Source organism: Leopardus geoffroyi, chromosome D3 (genome assembly GCF_018350155.1).
Source record: "Leopardus geoffroyi isolate Oge1 chromosome D3, O.geoffroyi_Oge1_pat1.0, whole genome shotgun sequence".
Lineage (NCBI taxonomy): Eukaryota > Metazoa > Chordata > Mammalia > Carnivora > Felidae > Leopardus > Leopardus geoffroyi.
In genome coordinates this window covers 43,974,084-43,997,810 of record NC_059339.1, presented here as the reverse complement: position 1 = coordinate 43,997,810, position 23,727 = coordinate 43,974,084, and the positions used below count along the sequence as shown (strand labels likewise).

The following is a 23,727-nucleotide window of genomic DNA, read 5'->3' as shown; positions in this document are numbered from 1 at the left end:
ACATAGAGGAGCAAAAGACAGAAGGGGCCCAGGTCCCTGATATCATGTATCACAATCTCAGGCCTAGACTAGCTTATGCCAGAAATGGTCTCCTAGAGCAGAAAAGTGGAATAATTCCCCTTAGACACACTCTCAACAATAAGGGTTAAAACAAAAATTTGTTTTTTGGTTGGTTTTTAGAGAGACAAAATTTGCCAGTCACATAAAATTTCCAGTAACCTGTTATTTTATTATATGACTAATGCCTTTCGTATTTAATCAAGATTTAATTTTCCCCTAGGAGCCAAATGACACTGAAGAAAGATACATCTGCATTCAACCTCCCACAAACTAAACTCTTATACAGCTTTTATTCTAATCCAAAATGATAGGATGATACAGTGCTTCTTCAGTTAGGTTCAGCAAACATGAATTGGACATCTATCTATGTGCTAGTGTTCAGTCATTTCATTAAACTGTATTAGCAAGAAGCATAAGTATGTATATGCCCAAATTTTCCAACAATTCAAGTACAGTAACAACTTCTCTCTCTAGGGGTCATTGACCCAGAATTCTCAACTACTGGAAACACAGATAAGCATACAAGCAGATAAGTATACAAACAGACACAACAGACTGCACAAAGTTCACATTTTAAATGTATTTGCACTTCACTCAAGGGGAGCGAGCCATCAGGCACTCACCCAAACTTGTTTCCTCCCATTTAAGACACAGTTTGAGGGAGTTTGGATATATGATTCTTAGCTTTGACAGATTAAAAGACGTGAGATCCAGGGGCAAGAACAATGACAATTAAAAAAAAGAAGTGAAACTTAAAATTGACACTGACAGTGAAGATAGAAAAATAACTTCAAACAGGATACAGAGGAACTTAAAATATGCAACAATCAGGAGCCATTGAGTTTAGGAGTTCTATACATAGTTCTAGTATTTAGCTTGGTTCTAGTACATAGCAAGACATTGAAAATAACCAAAATCATCAGGATAAAGTTGGACTTATTAAACAATTAATAATCTATAGTAACTTTTTGAAAAACTTCTGTCAAATTATTCCTTTTTAAAATCTAAGCATTTCAGAGAATAAATTCTAGAGATCCCCTACAACTAAAAAATTCTCATGCACACATGAGCTGGGGATGGGCAGAGAGAGGGAGAGGAAAAGAATCCCAAGCAGGCTTCAAACTGTCAGTGAAGAGCATGATGTGGGGCTTGAACTCATGAACCATGAGATCATGACCTGAGCTGAAATCAAGGGTCAGATGCTCAACCAACTGAGTTACCCAGGCACCTCCAATGTACACATCTTAACTTAAAAATACTTTCTGGCTAAAAACTACTAACCATTATGTGAGCTTTCAACAGGCCATAAACTTTTTGCTGGGAGAGGGTCTTGCCTCCAAGTTGATGGCTACTAACTGATCTGGGTGGTGGTTGCTGAAGGTTGGGGTGGCTGTGGTACTTTCTTAACACAAGACAACAATGAAGTTTGCCATGGTGAATGACACTTTCTTTCATGAGTGATTTCTCTGTGGCATGCAATGCTATTTGATAACATATTGCCCACAGTAGAACTTCTTTCAAAATTGGAGTCAATCCTCTCAAACCCTGCCACTGTTTTATCAACTAAGTTCATGTAATATTCTAAGTCCTTTGTTGTCATTTCAACAATCTCCACAGCATCTTCATCAGGAGTAGTTTCCTTCTCAAGAAACCAATTTCTTTGCTCACCCATAAGAAGCAACTGCTCATTCATTAAAATTTTACCATGAGAATACCGCAATTCAGTCACATCTTCAGGCCCCATTTCTAATTATAGTTCTCTATTTCTACCACATCTGCAGTGATTTCCTCCACTGAAGTCTTGAATCCCTCAAAGTCATCCATGAGCGTTGGAATCAACTTCTTTCAAACTCCTGGTTAGGTTGATATTTTGATCTCTTTCCATGAATCATGAATGTTCTTAATCACCTAGAACCTAGAATGGTGAATCCTTTCCAGAAGGTTTTCAATTTACTTTGCCAAGATTCATCAGAGGAGTCACTATCTATGGCAGCTTTGGCCTTACAAAATATATTTCTTAAATCATAAGATTTGAAAGTCAAAGTTACTCTATAATCTATGGGCTACAGAATGGATGTGGTGTTAACAGTCATGGAAAGCACATTCATCTCATTGTATATCTCCATCAGAGCCGTTAGGTGACCATATGCATTGTCACTAAGCAGTGATATTTTGAATGGAATCTTTTCTTCACAGCGGTAGACCTCAACAGTGGCCTTAAAATACTCAGTAAGCCATGTTGTAAACAGATGTGCTGTCATCCACGCTTTATTGTTCCATTTATAGAGCACAGGCAGAGTAGATTTAACATAATTCTTCAGGGCCCTAGGATTTTCAGAATGGTCAGTGAGCACTGGCTTCAACTTAAAGTCACCAGGTGCAGTAGCCCCTAGCAAGAGAGTCAGCCTACCCTTGAAGCTTTGAAGCCAAGCATTGACTTCTCTCTAGCTGGGCAAGGCCTAGATGGCATGTTCTTCCAATAGAAGGCTGTTTCATCTACATTGAAAATATTTCTCCATTGTAGCCAACTTTAGGTCTTCGGGGTAACTTGCTGCAGCTTCTACATCAGCACTTGCTGCTTCACCTTGGACGTTGATGTTATAGAGACAGCTTCTTTCCTTAAACATTATGAACCACCCTCTGCTAGCCTCAGACTCTTCTTCTACAAGTCCTTATCTGTCTCAGCCTTCACAAAATTGAAGGGAGTTAGGGCTTTGCTCTAGATTAGGCTTTGGCTTAAGGGAATGTTATGGTTAGTTTGATCTCCTATCCGGATTACTCAAACTTTCTCCATATCAGCAATAACGCTGTTACACTTTCTTATCATTTGTGTGTTCACTTGAGTAGCACTTTTAATTTCCTTCAAGAACTTTTCCTTTGCATTCACAACTAAGTTACACTTTTGTGTGTTCACTTGAGTAGCACTTTTAATTTCCTTCAAGAACTTTTCCTTTGCATTCACAACTTGGCTGTTTGGCACAAGAGGCCTAGTTTTTAGCCTATCATGGCTTCTGACTGCCTTCTTCACTATTCATTTCCAGCTTCTGATTTAACATAAGAGACATGCAGCTCCTCCTTTCACTTGAGCACTTAGAGGCTACTATAGAGTAATTATTAATTGGTCTAATTTTAATATTGCTGTATCTCAAAGAATAGTGAGGCCCAAGGAGAGGGGGAGAGATGGGGAAACAGCAGGTCAGTGGAGCAGTCAGATCACACACACCATTGATCCACTAAGTTCACGGTTTTATGTAAGCATAGTTCATCATGCCTCAATTGCAAGAGTAACATCAAAGATCACTAATCACACTAATCACACCATAACAAATCCAATAATAATGAAAAAATTTAAAATATTGCAAGAAGTACCAAAATGGACAGAGACATGAAGTGGACAAACGTTGTTGGAAAAATGGCACCAACAGACTTGCTCGATGCAGGGTTGCCACAAACCTTCAATTTGCAAAAAATGTAATATCTGTGAAGAGCAATAGAGTAAGGCACAATAAAACAAGATACGCCTGTATGTATAGTGAAAAGTATATAATACTTCTCCCTAGGGACAACTACTATTGCTAGTTTCTTGTTTATTCTTTTGAGAGAAGATGGAATGGAATTGCAATATAAATATACACACATATACATGAATGTATGCATTACCACAAAAGGTTAGCATACAACAACACTCTTCTGTAGCTCACATTTTTCACTTCACAATAAATCTTGGAGATCTTTACATATCAGAATATAGAAAGCTTCCACATTCTTTCTTTCATGGCTATACAGCACTGTGTGGTTGATTTAACCAGTTCACTAGTGAGTATTCAACCTTTGGCTATTACCAAAAATGTCTGCCATGAGTAATTCTATACATAACCATCTCAAACATGTTATCTCAGTAGAATAAATTCCTATTCATGGAATTGCTAAGTATATGAATTTAAATTTTTGATAGATATTGTCAAGTTGCCCTTCATAGAAATTAATTTCTACCAACAATGTATAAGACAGTCTGTTTCACCATACCTTTACCCACAGAATCATAACTTTTATATTTTTGATTAATTGAAACCTGAATTGCAAAAACAGTATTATTTCACTGGAAACAGAAATTTAAAAATTGGGAAGAATAGTAGCTCATTACAGTTTTAATTTGTTTAATTATTCCTTAGTATGAATGAGGTTAAGCATCCTCTCAAGTTTAAGGATCACTTAAAGAACGTTAGAACTGATGTAACTATCACAAACTAAGGAACTAGCCATTTTGTCTATGATAGGAGTTACAAATATTCTTCCAGTTTATCATTTGTCTTTGACTTTCAGCTACATTGTTACACAATTTTTAATTCTATGTGGTTGAATATATCAATCTTTTATTTTCAAACTGAAAAAGTAGTAAACATCCGGTTTACTACTATACTCTTATATTTAAATATTTAATTCATTTGCATTTATTTTGTTACAAGACATGAACATGAATAATTTTGTTTTCCATTTGCATCTGATGAACTTAAGCCCATTTGCTGAATAATACATCTTTCTCCTTTTGATTTGAAAGGTCTCCTTTATTATATCTAAATTCCAGTAGGTATTTGGGTCTCTTAGATGACTTCAATGTTATATTTGTTAATATCTGGCATATTAGGGGTGCCTGGGTGGCTCAGTCGGTTAAAAGTCCGACTTGGGCTCAGGTCATGATCTCATGGTTCATGGGCTCAAGCCCCAAGCTGGCCCTGTGTTGACAGCTTTGAGCCTGGAGCCTGCTTCAGATTGTCTCCTCTCTCTCTGCCCCTCCCCCACTCACACTCTGTCTCTCTCTATCTCTCTCTCAAATATAAATAAACATTTTTTTAAAAATCTGACAGATTGTTCTCCATATCACTACTGTCCTTAGTTAGAATTTTTTTGAATTCCTTGTTTGATTTCATATATGAACTTTAGAATCAGATTTTCTGGTTCAAAAAAATCATTTTGTTATTTTTATTGAGATCTCATTGAATTTGTATATTAATTTAGGAAAATTTATATATATTACCATTTTGGAGCTTCTTATCCAAGAAGGATTAGCCTTTCCCTATGGTCCTGAGTAGCATTTTAAAGCTTTATTTACCTAGATCAGGCCTTTACAACCTCAGCATTATTGACACTGGACAATCAAAAATGTCTCTATATATTGCCAGATGTCCCATGGGTGACAAAATCAGCCTCAGCTGAGAACCACTGATCTAGATCAAGCATACTTCTCTTCAAGTTTAATACCAAGGTTTTTTGTTTTTTACCTTTTGTTTTGCTAATCTAAATGGTATCTTTTCCTTTAGTATATCACATAGTTAGTTGTATGTACAAACATTACTTATATTCACATATACATATATCCATATATTACTCTCTGGATTCTCTTATTGTTTATAATAGCTTTTCAGTTGATTCTCATGCGTTTATGAGGTAATCACATCATCTGCAAAATTATAAAGTCATTTCCTTTTTTTAAATTAAAAAATTTTAAATCCCTTTCTCTTTTCTAACTGCATTGTCTAGTAGCCCACAATGATGATAAATCAAGTTGGTAATAGTGAGTATCCTTATTTTGAATGCTTCTAATATTTCCCCATTTAACATGATGCTGGTTTGGGGTTGGACACATAGTGCACCATGCAAAAAAGGAATAGTGTGTTATGCAAAAAAGAAAGAAAGAGAAAGAAAGAAAGAAAGAAAGAAAGAAAGAAAGAAAGAAAGAAAGAAAGAAAGAGAAAGGGAAATATCCATCTCTTGGTGTGTTTTTTTTTTTTTTTTTTTTTTTTTTGGAGTTTTAACCAAGGGCAGATGTGAATTTATAAAGAACCTTTTCAACATCAATGAAGATAATCATATGCTTTTTCATTAACGCAGAAAATTATTTGAGCAACTCTAGAATTCTTAGAATAAACCTCACTTGGTAATAGTATATCATCATTTTAGAATGCTTTTGAATTATCTATAGTTTTCCATTTCGTGCTATTTTTGCTGGGTTTTTGATGCCATTGTCATTCATAAAAAGAATTTTAATGCTTTCCCTCTTTCAAATAGTTTAAATAGAACTGAAACTTTTATTTCTTAGAAGGTTAGTAGAATTGTCCCATGAAAACATCTGGGATTGGTGCTTTTTTGGAGAGTTGCTCTTCAACATTTTTTTCTATTTTATTTATTGTGATTAGAGTTTAGATTCTCTTGATCTTCTGAGCTCAGTTTTGATAATTATATTTGCCAATAGATATAACTATTCCAGTATAGTCTAAAATTTCTTTGTATAGTTTATCAATATTGTCTCTTAGGATTCTTTTAACCAGCTCTTTTTTGTGTATGGTTGTTTCCTCATTAGCATTTATTTTGTGATTTATGCTTTCTTCCTCTTTTGTATGCTATTATCTGAAGTTTTATCATCCTTCTAATCAAGTCCTTGCATTACTTTATTGGTGTTGCCATTTTTTGTGTTTTAATTAATTTATTTCTGTTTTTGCTTTTTTTATGCTTTGTTATGCTTTCCTTGGATTTATTTTGTTGTTCTGATTGCTCAACTCACTTATTTTTATTCTGTTTTGTTTAATAATAAACATTTTAGACAATAAATGTTTCTCTGAATGCTGCCTTAACTGTTTCTAGGGCTACACTGTACAGTGTTTAAGAACACAGGTTCTTAACTACCTGGATGCTAATCCTATTTACTTCACTTACAAGTTGTGAGATAGGAAGCAGTCACTATTCTTTGCCGTGACTCTATTTTCTCATCTATAAAATGTGGATAACAACAGGTCCTTGAATGAATAGTTATCATGAGGATTAAATGGATCAATACTTAGGGCAATGTCTGGTACATAGTAGGAGCTTAAGTGATTCCCGAATGAATTTTTTAAGTTTATTTATTTATTTTGACAGCGAGAGAGTGTGTGCACATATGTGTGAGTGAGGCAGGGGCAGAGAAAGAAGGAGAGAGAGAAAATCCCAAGCAGAGTCCAGGTTGTTAGCATGGAGCCCAGAGCTGATGTGGGGCTCGAACCCACGAACCACAAGATCATGACCTGAGCCTAAATCAAGGACTCTCAACTGAGAGTCACCCAGGTGCCCTGGTTCCTGAATGAATTAATTACATTATAGATATGTTTAATTTTAACCTTAAATTAACCTTATTTATGTTTCACATTATGTTTTTATTGCTTCTTTCTTTTAAAAATAATATTTCAGGGGCGCCTGGGTGGCTCAGTCGGTTAAGTGTCCGACTTCAGCTCAGGTCACGATCTCACGGTCCGTGAGTGTGAGTTCTAGCCCCGCGTCGGGCTCTGGGCTGATGGCCCAGAGCCTGGAGCCTGCTTCCGATTCTGTGTCTTCCTCTCTCTCTGCTCCTCCCCCGTTCATACTCTGTCTCTGTCTCAAAAAATAAATAAACTTAAAAAAATAATAATAATAATAAATAAAAATAAAAATAATATTTCATGGGGGCACCTGGGTGGCTCAGTTGGTTAAGTGTCTGACTTCAGCTCAGGTCATGATCTCACTATTCATGAGTTCAAGCCCTGCCTCAGGCTCTGTGCTGATAGCTTAGATTCTGTGTCTCCCTCTCTCTCTGCCCCTCTCCCGCTTGTGCCGTCTCCTTCTCTTTCTCTCTCTTAAAAATAAACATTAAAAATAAAAAAAAAATTTGTTTTAAAACAAAAATAATCTTTTATGATGTGAGCTATCTTGCTTTCTGTGCACGTGTATGTTTCTTTTGGCAATTTTAAAGTGTTTTGTGTTTGTTTTGTGTTTGTATAACTTTATAGATTATATTTAATCTTCTATTTATATGATATCTACTGACTCCAAACTGTGAGTAATGACAAGTTTAGTACATGTGTCTTTCTTCCCATAATTTACTCTTCTACCTGATTTTAATATTTTTCTAGTTTTAATTATAGTTTTAATTATACTTCTCTATTCTTGACTTATCAGCTTTCTCTGCAAAAATGGCTCCCTACGCTCCACAGCTCTGCAGCTTTTCTTCCCCCCAATTCACCTCTCCACACCTTGTACCTGCCAAGTTCTGTGGCTCAAGTTATGCAGGTTGTTGCATTAATCCTCAGATTAATTTCCTAGGTGTTCAAAATGGTTTGATGCTGATCTAGCTGTGTTTCAGGGACAAGACAAGCTCAGGGTCCCCATACTGCTCCACCATCTTAACTCCTCAAGCATCACTGATTTATCAGCTTTAAATTATACCTTTTGACCATTAGCCATAAGAAATGAGGATTTCAGTGTTCTTTATTCATATACAACATTCTTTCTCTGTTTCCCCTGAATTCTTTTAAATATCATTGTTAGGATTAAAAAAAATTTTTTTTAATGTTTATTTATTTTTGAGACAGAGAGAGACAGAGCATGAATGGGGGAGGGTCAGAGAGAGGGAGACACAGAATCTGAAGCAGGCTCCAGGCTCTGAGCTGTCAGCACAGAGCCCGACATGGGGCTTGAACTCACAGACCGTGAGATCATGACCTGAGCCGAAGTTGGACGCTTAACTGACTGAGCCACCCAGGCCCCCTCATTGTTAGGTTTTTAAATTGATTTCTGTTCCCAAATATTTTAAAGTCGTAGTTCCACAATTTAACAGATTTAATGTGCTCCTCTAGTTGATTCTGTGACAGTTTATTGAATATTCACAAAACACTCTCAGGAGCTATATTCCTGTGTCCCTACATGTTTAAAAATATCTGCCTATTACTTTTGAGTTAAGTGATAGTTTGCTTGAGTATAAAATTGGGGGTAGGTAGTTATACCTTTTCCCTGCAGATCTATATATATCATCTATCTTTTAGTCTTTTAGAATTGAATACTGCTTTTCAGAAGTCTCAGACTGGCCTGATTTTCCCCTTTATAGATGACTCGTTCCTTTTGCCTTTCTTGATCTTCAAAAGCCATTCAGTTTATTAGGATATATCTTTATGTTTGTTACTGTGCTTTAATCGTTTTAAGCTAGGAAGCAGTGTTTCCAATCTGTTGATCAAATATTTCTTTAGTTTCTGATGAGGCTTCTTAAATACTACTTGTATTGTTTTCGTTCTTTTTATTTTTTACGATTTTATATATTTATTACTTCTGTGACACACAACATTGTAATTAGAATGTTAAACAACAGCTTTACAATAAAGCTTTAGGGATTTCATATAATTTCTGTAACAGTTATAGCATTTACCCATACAGTACAACCTAAGGAGGTTTATCATCATTTGTTTGACAATGCTCCCCATTTAATATTTTATTTATTTATTTATTTTCATGTACTTTTTTTTTTAAATATGAAATTTATTGTCAAATTTGTTTCCAAACAACACCTAGTGCTCATCCCAACAGGTGCCCTCCTCAAAACCCATCACCCATCCTTCCTTCCCTCCTACCCCCCATCAATCTTCAGTTTGTTCTCAGTTTTTAAGAGTCTCTTATGTTTTGGCTCCCTCCTTCTCTAACCTCTTTTTTTTTTTTCCCTTCCCTTCCCTCATGGTCTTCTGTTAAGTTTCTCAGGATCCATATAAGAGTGAAAACATCTGGTATCTGTCTTTCTCTGTATGACTTATTTCACTTAGCATAACACTCTCCAGTTCTATCCACGTTGCTACAGAAGGCCATATTTCATTCTTTCTCATTGCCACGTAGTATTCCATTGTGTATATAAACCACAATTTCTTTATCCATTCATCAGTTGATGGTAATATTTTAAAGTAATCTCTGCACCCAAGTGGGGCTCAAACTTACAACACCAAGTTCAAGAGTAGCATGCTCTACCAACTGGGCCAGCCATTTTTATGATGTGCCCCTATTTTTATTCTTATTTTAAATCTCCTTTAGGGGCATCAGTTACACGGATATCGATTTCTTTTTCCTATGTTCCATATTTATTATTTTCCCCATAATTCTTCTAGATTATTATTATTTTATTTTGCTTTCCCTTTCAATCCTCCTTCTTGTCCCTTCTTGTACTTTTAGAATGTCTTTTTTGGGGGGGAGGGTACTGTCAAGGCCTTTTTGCTAAAATAGTTTTACTTTTCTCCTCTGCTTCTTTTCTGAGTTTTACCATATTCATTCCTTCTCCTGACTTGCTATATAGTTCCTGAGCTCCTGTATCTTTGCTGAAACACTTGTTTTCTAGCAGTGATTATAACCTTAAATAAATACATACATATATTTAATGTATGGGTTGCTTGTTAACAACTTATGTATGTTCATCTGAGGCAATATTGTTTTTCTTCTCTTTGTTCTCTAATCTTTTGTCTCCCTTTTACTAATTATAACTTTGTACATATTCTGTGTAGTTTCCTTTTTGATTATTTTTCATTCTTTTTTTTTTTTTAATTTTTTTTTCAACGTTTATTTATTTTTGGGACAGAGAGAGACAGAGCATGAACGGGGGAGGGGCAGAGAGAGAGGGAGACACAGAATCGGAAACAGGCTCCAGGCTCTGAGCCATCAGCCCAGAGCCTGACGCGGGGTTCGAACTCACGGACCGCGAGATTGTGACCTGGCTGAAGTCGGACGCTTAACCGACTGCGCCACCCAGGCGCCCCGATTATTTTTCATTCTTAAATGAGATGAGTTCTTCTAGGATCAACAATTCATAAAAGATTCATATGGGAAAAGAACTAGGATCATATTTTGAGCTAGCAGGAATTTACTCTTTGACACAATTTATGTGTCAAACTTTATGCTTTAACTTTTCCTTAATGAGAAGAGAGCAATAGTTAAGGCCTATTCAAATTATTGTCTCTTTTTACTCTGTCTCACTTGCAGACTGTTTTGTACAAATGTTATTTCCCTGGCATTCTTTGTTCGGCTACTTTTGTTTATTTTTTTTAATTTTTTTTTAACGTTTATTTATTTTTGAGACAGAAGATGAACGGGGGAGGGTCAGAGAGAGGGAGACACAGAATCTGAAACAGGCTCCAGGCTCTGAGCTGTCAGCACAGAGCCCGACGCGGGGCTCGAACTCACGGACCGCGAGATCATGACCTGAGCGGAAGTCGGCCGCTTAACCGACTGAGCCACCCAGGCCCCCCTACTTTTGTTTCTTTAGCCAAACCAGTTCCAGGGAAGCTCTTGCATCTGCTTGTATACCGGCTCTCATTGTTCCAAACAAAGAATTATTGGTTTTGCCCACAAGACTGTCCCACATACTTAACTGTTCAAACTGTTCTGTCAGCTTGCTTTCAGATCTGCAGCCATAGGGTCTTCCTAAGTATCTACCTATGCCCTAGTTTTACCTTCATTGTATTTGGCAATGCTTTCTCCTATACTGGAGTTAGGGGTTTCAGGTGTCTTCTAGGTTTGTCCAAGTTGGGAAATTTTTTTTCCTCTTAGTTGCCATTGTGGGATTTCTAAGAAAAGAGGGTAAAAAATACTAACTTTCCTCTGTAACTAAAACTGGAAATCCTACCCAATAAATTAATTCTAAAACTATCTAATAATTCAAATTTTATCTGTTAATTCTGAAGATACAATACAAGATTATAGGGCCTAAGGCATAATTTCCTAACATCACTTATCAACTTACTTAATTGTAGATGGTAGAGATTATAATAGCAGGATGCCTCTTAATTTGGCATGACTAGGGACCATGATTGGTTGATTGACTGAAAGAATCAGTAAGTGGGTGTGCAAGATTGGGCTTTGCCAACTGGGTTATCTTAGAAAGTATGTCTCCCAGAGTCTCCTTCTCTGTATCGAGTTGGCAGATGTGGAGGAGGTTGGTGTGAGTTTGGGGAGGTGGAAGTGAGGAAACAGCCATTACCCTTGGAATGTCACTGCATTCAGAAGCAGCAACAGATGTTACAGGTACCAAAGTGGCTCTCTGCTTGTTCTTGCTCTCCTCTGCTCCTCATCTAAGCTTTTTGTCTGGACTGCTAGCCATTAGTGACTCCACGTCTGCCACCTGATTCTGGCTGTGGCTCCACAGAACAGCACAATGAGGCAACAGACTCCCCATGAGGTGAAGTACTGCTTTAAGAGCAAGCCATGGTTGGTTTCCACCAGTTTCTATTTGTTCACGCATACCAGTGTTTCAGGATGACTGGTTAGTGACTCCATGAATCTCTGCTCCTCCTTTCAGAACTTCATGTTCCCAGGCCCTCTACATTTGTGTAATTTCTAATTCCTAGGATAAATTCCTTTTTTCCTATAACATTCATAGTGGCTCTGTTGCCCTGATTGAACCCTAACTGTAAAAAAGAAACCCTCTCACACACACACGCAAAGATCCATTTATACATTTAACTTGAAACATAAATATGAATTCATTTACCAATCTTTGAATGAAAGGAAAGGTCTCGTACTTCGGGTATGAGTCAACAGTTTGGTGGTTCCTCTGATGAACCACATCCTTCATGAATTATCTATACTTTCTAGTTTCCATGTGTTTAGAGTGAAATAAGAATTCAAATACACTTATCAAATGATGTAAGTCCAGAACACTTCTAGATTTTTATGATTCTCCCTATCAAGACCTTTCACAGTACTTTCGCCACACCTGTTTCAACAGGAATTGTTTTGGTAACTCACCTTTGTTGTGTCTGTCCAAATTGTTTAACCTAGTTTTCACAGACATAATAACTATCTTTTAAATTTATATTTTATTGGTTATTTACTGTGTAAATTGTGCACAATAACTAACAAATACATGCTTGGGAACAAACATACATAACATCTGGAAAGAGAAATTCCTGGACTACTAGGTAATAGCCATGATCATTCATTCAGCTATCAGTGTGCTGTCTGTGGGCATCTGGCAAGCATGTTTTACATATGAGATGGAGAGCCTTGGTTACTCTTACAAGGTTAAAAGTATTATCACTATAATCTGAATCTGACACATCCCACATATTGCTTTTAGAATAAATCTCTGGCATTGGCATGCTAACTTATCATTTATTCCTTCTTCATGAAGGTAGAAAACAGGATATGCTCAAAAAAGTATCTGAGTTTCATGTGCATTAGATTTACATTATTTTGAATTTTCTAAATTTTAGGTATTGGAACTAGAAACCAATTATAACTGGTTTTTACCCATACATATGCATCTTCTAGTCAAGGTCACACTAGTTCTTGGAAGAATTTGGACCAGTTTTTAAGAGGCATACACTTACAAGAATGTAGAAAGGATAGGTAGAGTTTTTAAGGTCATTAGGTGCCTATATCTTAGGGAAAAAACAAAACAAACAAAAAAAAAAACCCCACAAGACTCCCTATAGACCATGAAGTCTTCATCTGAATTTCAGGACTAGTACACCATTAGTTGTTTTAGCCTTAACTTCCTTCTTTTCCTGTGGCCTGATAAAACAGATTTAGATTCTCTAGATATTTGTTGAATACTTAATACATACTAAATTCTGAAAATGGCCATTTTCACAAGTATCATCTCATTTAACCCTTATACTAATCCTAGGGGACATGATTTAATCTCATTTTCTACATGAAGAAACAGATCAGCCAAGTTAGAGACTTAACCAAGGGTATTCAGATATAAACAGTCGAGCCTCAACTGCCTCCAGGTCTGCTCTCAGTGCTTTTCACTTCAGAGCTGGAAGGAATAGGAGTATGAAATCATCATCGTTAGTCCCATGAAATACACTCAATAAACTGATAATTGCTTTACTATTACAAAATTATTGTATAATGAGTTTGTGATTATTTTTTAAACATTACATAACTTGGGATAGGAGAATTTTAAAAATGTATTCGGAAAGAAGGTGTTTAATTCAACAAACATATCCAATTGCTAAGAAACAGTAATAAAAATCAATTTTTAAAAAGTCATAGTAATTAGTGATGGTAACAATAATGGCAATATAACTTCGCATTTCTATAGACACTCTCTTTTCAACAACTTGAAACAACTTCTGGAAACATTACTTATTATCTTTTATAAGAGCCCAGTAGCAAGGGGTAGTTATTACTGCCAGTAAACATGGGAGAAAGAAAGCTCAAGAAGTCCCAAGAACACAAAAGCCTGTGGATAAAGTGGGAATAATAATCTCTGTGCCTGGTGTTCTATCCATTAGTAGCGGCTTCATCTCTTCAGTCACCATCAAAATGAGTCACTGCTATTTGGTAGAGACAAAAAGATCTGGGAGACAAACTTCAGCTGTAATCTTAAGAGTGTTTTAAACATAATATTGCACCTTTTCCGATTTTCTATAATATGAAACAGAGCTCTCTTCCATCACTTAGACAAAGACTGGAACAAAAGGACATTGTTCATGCCCTAGTTTTGCTGATGCCTTCAATAACACAAGTACTAAAAGAGGCAGATTTGTTTTTTGCTTGTCACAAATATATGCTTCTCTGGGTTACTGCCATAAGCAGACTATAGGTAGGAACTCACTGTACAGTAAAATTAATAACTACATCCTCCACCCAGCCTCCAAGTGAATTTTGAAGAGATGTCTCTATTGTGTGTGCCTTTCTATCCAGTTAACAAATGTATCCAAGATCGTGGAAACTCCAGTCATAGTCTCAGGGAGTTCTGGGTTTAAACCTCGTTTAAGTTACCCTAACATAAATGCATAAACATTTCTGTGTGTGTGTGTGAAACTGTCACAGGTTGCAGAAAAAATGAATTGCTGACGGGCCCCACCACCACTAGTCACAACCATCTTTGTTTCACTCTTTGTACTTAGATTTTGTTTGAATACTGTTCTCTAGATGATCATTACAAGCTTTACGTGTTATCTTTCCTGTTAATTTGCAAATGTCCTGAGAGAGCACTTCTATTTCTGCTGTGCCCTTAGCCCACAGGTCATAGAATGGGGGAGGGGCTGGTAAGGATAGCAAAGCAGCACAAGGGGCTTCCTGCACCCCAAGTCCTCCTCATATGCTATTACCATGACTCCCCACAAACATCTTATGATATAGCTATTATTACCCCCATTTTCCAAAAATGAAACTTGAGTCTTAGAGAAGGTAGAAGATTCCCTAATGTTACACAGCTAGTAAAAACTCAGGATGAGATCTAAACCAAAGAAAGGCAATAAATGCTACTTTAAAGGTCAAAAGGAGAGTGAAAAGTAAGCTTTTCCAGCCTCCTCAGAACTATGATAATGAAAAACAATTATTGTAGTACTCTACTGCATTTATTAAGACTCTTGGTCAAAATTTTAGGAAGTGTTTTATAAGCCATTTTCTCTGGGTTATCAATGCAACACATACTCTTTATATGAAATATGGTGAGTAGAGGAACATTTCAAATACTTAAAAAGTCACCCTAACCTCAGGACTCAGAGACAATTACATTTAACATTTTAGCATGTTTCTTTCTAGTTCTACTTTTCTAGTTCTTTTTGTGTACATTTTCTCCACATAATTGAGATCAGTCTGAATATTTACCATTAAACCTCTTTCACATAAAACCATAGTGAAAACATTTCTCATGTTTTCATGTTACTAAATCATGTTACTAAAACCTTTTACTAAACATATGGACAGTAGTGCCCTTAAACCGGGTTGCCTGGGACCCTGTGTTTTACAGCAGCCCTGCTCAGGCCTTCCTCCAGCTTGAGATAAGGGGTTCATAGAAAAAGGAGGATGTATACACACAGAATCTATGTCAACCTTCTAGATTATTCTCAAGGTACTTGGAATCCTGGAATTCCATGACCAAAAGGCCCTGCTGAGACCTCTTCTCTAGTCTATCCCCAGAGGGCTGATTACATAGCACTATACACTCTAGACCTAAGGAGTAACCAAGTGGTCCAAGGGTGTTGATGGACTTTGGATGAGAGCTGAGTGTCTTCACAAGCATGTGTAAGTCTCTTCTTGGTGGGACTGAAACAGAACTAGAAGGAGTAGGGGGCTGGCTCTCCCCATGCCATATATTCTGGTATGGCATTCCAAAGAATCCGAGAATTCTAAATTTAAACCTGGCCTTCTAGGCCATTTAGAAGGTGTATTTATCAAAGTAGGAGGATGAAACATTCTCTAAGAGTCTGTTAGCTTGATTTAAAACTTTTAAATACTTATTTAGACATGTTATGTGAGCCTCCATTTGTCCTCTAGCCCTTGGCCCCAAAAATGTGGCAGGAGGCTGGTAATGATGTATTTTTGCATGTAGGTATATCATAATATACCTAACTATTCTTTTAATATTGAGCATTTAAATGGTTCTATAAATTTTTAAGTGATAATATGTTAAACATCTGTACATGTTTACCTTAATTGCTGATTATTTACAATATAGTCTGAGAAGAAAAATTAGTGGGTCAAGGAATACCGACTCTTAACAACCAACCTCTTAAACTAATGAGTAGATTAATGGGACATCTCACTAAATGAAACCCTTACCTCTCTATCCTCTACCTACATGCTGAATCCATTGACCTATATTAATGATTATAGAGGCCATGTCTACTTTTAAAGACTTTTACATATGGTCATTTTGTTTCAAGATAGGAAACTGACTCACAAAGTATCTTTTTATTTAAAGAACAGATTATTTATTTATTTTTAATTTTAGAGAGAGAGGGAGAGAGAGAGAGAGAATCTTAAGACTTGCCACGGGGCTTGATCCCATGACTCTGGGATCATGACCTGAACCAAAATCAAGAGTCGGATGCTTAACTGACTATCCAGGTGTCCCAGTATCTCCTTTTTAAAATTGAGGTATAAATGACATAACATATTAGTTTCAGGTGTACAACATAATGATTCAATATTTGTATATGTTGCAAAATGATCACCACGATAAGTCCAGTTAATAACCACTAAGTATTTTTTTGATACGTTTTAAAAAAGCCATTAACTTTCAATCCCTAAAATTAGGAGTAGGCAAACCATGGTCCTTGGCCCAAATCCAGCCTAATGCCTGTTTTTGTAAATGAAGTTTCATTGGAACACAGCCATGGTCCTTCATTTCCATATTGTGTACATCTGCTTTCAGACTATAATAGGAGGGCTGAGTAATTGCAACAGAGACGACATATGGTTGACCCACAATGCCTGAAATATTTACTATCTGGCCCTTTAGAGAAAAAGTTTGCTGACTTTGATCTAAAATTATCACAGGGGGCGCCTGGGTGGCGCAGTCGGTTAAGCGTCCGACTTCAGCCAGGTCACGATCTCGCGGTCCGTGAGTTCGAGCCCCAAGTCGGGCTCTGGGCTGATGGCTCAGAGCCTGGAGCCTGTTTCCGATTCTGTGTCTCCCTCTCTCTGCCCCTCCCCCGTTCATGCTCTGTCTCTCTCTGTCCCAAAAATAAATAAACCTTGAAAAAAAAATTTAAAATTATCACAGAATACAGGGGTGCCTGGGTGGCTCAGTTGGTTAAGCGTCCGACTTTGGCTCAGGTCATGATCTCAGGGCTTGTGGGTTCAAGCCTTGTGTTGGACTCTGTGCTGACAGCTTGGAGCCTGCTCTGGATTCTGTGTGTCTCTCTCTGTCCCTCCCTTGCTCACATACTCTCTCTCTCAAAAATAAATGAATCAACATTAAAAAAATAAATAAAATTATCACAGAATACAAACCATGAAACAGGAAATTAGATACTGAGTAGTCATACATTTACAATACGTTCTCCCCCATTTCACAAATCAGATGCCCTGGCCTGACCAGGTTTGCTTTGGTATTCTTGCAGATCAAGCAGCTCATATTTCCTCTGCTTAACAAACATTTCCCAGGTGCCTACTATGTATCCAGCAGACCTTATACCACGTGGTGAGAGCTTTTGCAAGGATAATTAATTATTTTTGTCTTAAAGATGTTGATAAATGTGCCTGTTATATGTCAAGGAGTTCTTATGCCAGGTTAACAGAAGAATAATTCATTGTTTTTGGCCTCAAAGAGCTTACTGGTTTTCCAAGTGTGTGTGTCCAAGATTTCACAAAGCCAATGGGATCATTCCAGTCTTCCTATAACATCTCCTGTCACTTCTGAGATTCTAAAACTGGATTGTGTAAAAAGCAAGTATTATAAAGAAACTGTGGCAGAGAGTGGAAGCACCTTTACTAAGGCAGCTTGGAGACTGAACCACAATAATTAGGCTATCTTGGTGAAAAATCACTGATGGCAGGTGCAGGAAGAGTAGGTAAAACAAATAATTCCAATGTATCAAGTAATCCCTCCTACAGAAATTTCCTTGATGTTTCAGCTTTAGCCAGTCAGGGAAAAGAATTGCCCACTTTCTGACACCAGGATGAGCAAAAGATTGGTAAATGGCTATTTGCTTACTTAAAAATTAAAATTCGTATTTATGAGAAAAAGCCCACGCGTGTGTAGTGAGTAAAGAGAAATAAGTCATTGCTCTTGTTTTACTCTCCATAAAGATGGGACAATAACAGAGTAATTTGGCTTTGCGAGAAGATGTAAGCCTGAGCCAACTATTTCAGAAGAAATGTGGTTTGGATCCAAGTGTGAGGAAAGTTTTTTTTGTTTTGTTTTTGTTTTTGTTTTTTTAGTTTTAGTGGAAAGATAAACGGGAGGAGAAATTATTTACAACCCAGATACTTTCTCACTTCTTCTTGGCACAATTAATGTTATAAAATTACATTAGAAAACTGCAAACCACAAGCAAATGTCTTGACTGCTCTGTCGTCTTGGATCATCACTGGTACAACTATCCTATTGTCATTGGGGTAAAAGAGAAGATTCTTTGTCGATTTGCCCTTCTCTTCCTTCTCTTATAAGCTGAGCAAACTTGTGTAAGTTCCTCTACTTCTCAGAGCCTCATCCTCTGCAAAATGTTGATAATATCACTTACTTTGCTGGGTTCTTTCATGGACTAAAGGAGGTAACACACATCAGCTCATAACACAGCTACTGGCATTTAGTCAATACTAAATAAAACATATTTTTGTAGTTGTTGTCATAATTTTACAATATATGTTAAAGCCCGCACAACATATTTCTCAGAGTTAGTGGGCTAGACACTTGCCTCTGTGGCTTGGCTTGGCAATTATCTGCCTGACTCCTATTTTTCTTTCACACTCACTAACATTCAAGTAATAAAGATGTCTTCCCATGGCTATTGAAATCTTCTCTCCCACTGAGCAGCCAGCAAAAATGGATATGCCTCCAATGCTTGACATCTTAACATGTTATTAGCTGAGCTCTTTCCTGGGATTAGTGGTATCTAGCTGAGTCTAATGCCTTTAGAATAAAGTTCTTGTATTGAGGAGCACATGTGCCTGGAGGAGGGAAAGAAATATTTAGCAGACAAGTGGGTAGGTGCCACCTTAGGCATAATTTATCATTTTGCTGAGGTTTATCTCCAATGGCTCATTTGCAGAAATATGCTCTTGTGCGAAGAGGAGTAACTGCAAAAGGAGAGGCCAGTCCTGCCTGTTCATGCCAATTCAAAACCATTAGAATGACTTGTTCTGACCTACTTAAAATAAACAAAGCTCTACTCAAGTATTAACTATTTGTATTGCCTGATTCTGTTATAAAAACAGTTCTCAAAACAAAATATCTTTGTTTTGTTTATTTTGCTCTTGTAAGAGATATCAAAGATAACTAATGCTTGCATTGCTGATTGGTTTCTCTAAAGGGTCTTGATTATTCCATTCTTTTTTATTTATTTACTTATTTTGAGGGAGAGAGAGTGTGTGCAGGCCCGTGCACACACATGCACATACACATACACACACGTGAGCTGGGGGGGGGCGGGGGCAGAGAGAGAAAAAGAGATAGAATCCCAGGCAGGCTCCATGCTGTCAGTGCAGAGCCCGATGTGGAGCTCAATCCCACGAACTGAACCGTGAAACCATGATCAGAGCCAAAATCAAGAGTCAGACCCTTAACAAGTGAGCCACTTAGGTACCCCTGACTATTCCATTCTTTTCAAGGGCTTCAAATGTCTATCTAGTCCTTGCCTGACCAAGAAAATCAATAATTTGTCCTTCTGCCCCTCACCAAGCATCAGAGCAGTTTGTCTCTACTTCTTTACCCTCCACTCCTTGTAAACATTACTTATATATTATAAGGCTATTGCTTTCTCAGAATTTGACATTACAGGCCCTCTACTTATCAAACCCAGAGGCCTTATGTTCATCTTCATCCTCCACAACAATGTGTCTCTAAAGGATGTGTGCTATGCAATACAATACTTGGAGGACTTTTATTAATGTTTTAAATTTTAACCTTAACACTTTTAATATGTATATTGTTTTACAACGTGTATAACATATTGAAAAAGTGGTTAATAACTACTCAAACTTATTAATATTATATGTAATCACTAGGGCACCTGGGTGGCACAGTTGGTTAAGCATCCGACTTTGGCTCAGGTCATGGTCTCACAGTTTGTGGGTTCAAGCCCCGCATCTGAGCTGTCAGCACAGAGCCTGGAGCCTGCTTCAGATTCTGTGTCTCCCTCTCTCACTTTTCCCTCCTCCCCTTGTGCTCTCTCAACCTTTCTCAAAAATAAATAAGTAAACATTAAAAGAATATATGTAATCAATAAAATTTGGGGGCTCACTCCTAGAGCAGTAGTTCTCAAAGAATGATATAGGCAACTCTGGGGGTATCTGTAATCCTTTCAGGATGTCTGCAAGATTAAAACTGTTTTCATAATACTACTAAGATGGAACTTATCTTTTTTACTCATTCTCTCCTGTATACAGTGGAGTCTTCCAGAGGCTATCTGACATGTGATATTGTAATAGATGGATGCAGAAGTAGATGTGAGAAGACACTTGTTCTCTGTTTGTAAAAAAATGTAAAACAATGTTCTTGTCATTACATTTCTTCTTTTGGAAGAGTTTTTCATAAAATGACGTTATTTGTATTAGCATCTAAAAAATCATGTTATTTTCAAATGAAATAAGTAGTTTTAAATCTTAGTTTTAGATATCATTATGGTAAATATCAGTAGATATACAGTGGTGTGTTAGAGATGACTCCTGCCAGTTTTCAGAGAGCTGTCCATAGCCTGAAATAGTCCATGCTGGGAGTTTACACCACAGAAATTGGCAAACCCACAAATCGGGGCTTTCATTTTGGAGAATTGCTTTACCAGCACACCAGTGGATATAACTCACTTAAAAATTCTTTGGGATCCGGGGCGCCTGGGTGGCGCAGTCGGTTGAGCGTCTGACTTCAGCCAGGTCACGATCTCGCAGTCTGTGAGTTCGAGCCCTGCATCAGGCTCTGGGCTGATGGCTCGGAGCCTGGAGCCTGTTTCCGATTCTGTGTCTCCCTCTCTCTCTGCCCCTCCCCCGTTCATGCTCTGTCTCTCTCTGTCCCAAAAATAAATAAACGTTGAAAAAAAAAATTAAAAAAAAAATTCTTTGGGATCCTCAATAATTTTTAAGAATGTAAAGAACTCCTAAGACCATAAAAATTGGAAACCTCTGCTTTACAGCATTTAATACTATTAATTACTACATTCTCAAGACTCCCTCCACACCCCCACCTCCCTCTTCATACTTTAACTCTGCTACCTTTGGCTTGGCTAACATGGCATAGCACAGACTCTCCTTCTACTTATCTAATTCTTTTCTTTTTTTTTTAATGTTTATTCGTTTTTGAGAGGCAGAGCATGCATAGGGCAGGGGCAGTGAGAGAGAGAGAGAGAGGGACAGAGTATACAAAGTGGGCTCTGAGCTGACAGCAGTGAGCCCGATGCAGGGCTCGAACTTAGAAACTGTGAGATCATGACCTGAGCTGAAGTCAGACACAACTCACTGAGCCACCCAGGTGCCCTTACTTATCTAATTCTTATTCTTTACTCCTCCCATATTCCCCCTAGCCTAATAGAACACCAGAGATTCCCTAATTTGATCTCTGAAACTTCTGTGGCTCCCTCCCCCAGCACCTTGGGTCTAGGAGTGATAAGAACACACTTCTGTGGCCAGCTTGGGGTCCTGTACTACCCCTTTGCTGCTCTACATTCTGCCTACACCTTCATAACTAGCCACTTTATGAACACAAACCATTCCAGTTTGAGCATGGCATGTGTTTCCTCCTGGAACCCTAAATGATATACCTGACTACAAAAGAAGACAGAGGAGAAGGTAGAGGAGAGGGGGGGGAGAGGGAAGAGGAGGGGGAGGAGGAGAAAAAGAAGAGGAGGAGGAAGGGGAGGAGAAAAAGAAGAAAAATTTAGTGAAGCTAAATGGAGGAAAGGAGGAGGGAGTGGAGAATTGATAACTAATTTTCTTCCACAAAGCTGCCCTTCACCTACCTGGTCCACATTTTTCTTCCAGCTCCACTCCCAACATGGGTTATCTTTTCTCCTTTCACATCTCTTTACTCTCTTTCCTCATTACTTTGGCCACTTTCTTCTCTTCTCTTCTCTCTCTCTCTCTCTCTCTCTCTCTATATATATATATCTTATGCACTAACTTAAGTTTCTTCTTCCTTCTAGACAATTTATCCAACTCTCTGTCCATTCTGAAACAAGTATGGGCTTAATCTTTCAAACACAACGCACTACATGACTTTCTGGGCGTTGCCTCGGATAAATTTCCTGATGACAGGGCCCCTCTACACCTTCCGTCTTGTCCACCGGAGACCAAAACTGCCTTCAGAATCAGGGCTTTTTGGAAGACACTCCCCTTGCAGCTTCCCCTAAATTCCCTTATTGACCCTCCTGCTCTCAGGTACCACCATCTTCTGCTCATCATTTGTAAGCCAACATATTCAGACAGGAAACCCCTGGTCTAGATTTGCACTGTCTATTGTAACCTCTAGGTATTGTGTCACTAAAATAAAATTAAATTAAAAATTTAGTTCCTCAGTTTTATAAGCCACAAATCAAATGTTCAATAGCCACAAAAAGTAATGAGTACTGTATAGTGCATTTCCATCATCATAGAAAGTTCTATTGAACAGATTAGAGTCTAGATTAGCATTTCTCAACCTTGGAACTATTAATGTTTGGGGCCAGAGGAGTCTTCTTGGGGGGGGGGCGCTTTTCTGTGCATTGTAGGCTGTTTAGCAGCATCCCTGGCCTCTACGCACTGATGCCAGTAGCACTCTCCCGTTTGTGACAACCAAAAATGTCTCCAGATGTTCCCAGACTCTGGTTTAGATGAAACCACACAACTACCGATTATGTTTTGTTCACCCACAAAGAAAGAGCAAGACAAGTCAAGAAAAAAAAAAGAGTTGAGAAACACTTGGAACAGGAGGTAGAGTAACAAAAGGAGACTAGAGAGTAAAAGGTTTCCACAAAACCCTTGCACAGCCTATCACAACTTTTTCATCACAAGTCAGAGGAGCATGCAACTCTTGGTCTTGGGATTGTGAGTTTGAGCCCCATGTTAGGTATAGAGAATACTTACAAATAAAATCTTAAAAACAAAACAAAACAAGCCCTAGTCCTTCAGGAAGGTGCAGTGAGTTTCCTTCTGGTGCCCCTATGGCACTTGGAATTTACTCAAACTAGGTCGTCATAGGGTACAAAGCCCCCATCCCATCCCCAGAAATATCCAGAAGAACAGTGGCTGTCATGTAAATTGCTGATGTCTCCTGTTAGGAACACGAGGTACAGGGCTGCCAGAACATCATCACATGATGATGTTAAAGATGACCACAAGGCCTTACTAACTACACAGGGTCACTCACATACATTCCTCCCCCAGCACAGGATAGGAGTGCCACATCCTTCTTGACCTGCCTAATTCTGTGTCTTCTGACCCTTACAGCTCTTCTGGGTTGTTAGGCATGCAGGGAAAAATTAC

The 23,727-nt window shown here is 37.8% G+C and overlaps 1 protein-coding gene and 1 pseudogene across 4 annotated transcripts in view; both read right to left on the bottom strand.

Moving 5' to 3' along the window:
- The window catches only part of GREB1L (GREB1 like retinoic acid receptor coactivator), a 283,759-nt gene that overhangs the window by 192,826 nt on the left and 67,206 nt on the right, over window positions 1-23,727 (bottom strand). The gene's annotated exons all lie outside the window — the stretch shown is intronic.
- Window positions 1,337-22,263, bottom strand: LOC123587478 (annotated as a pseudogene).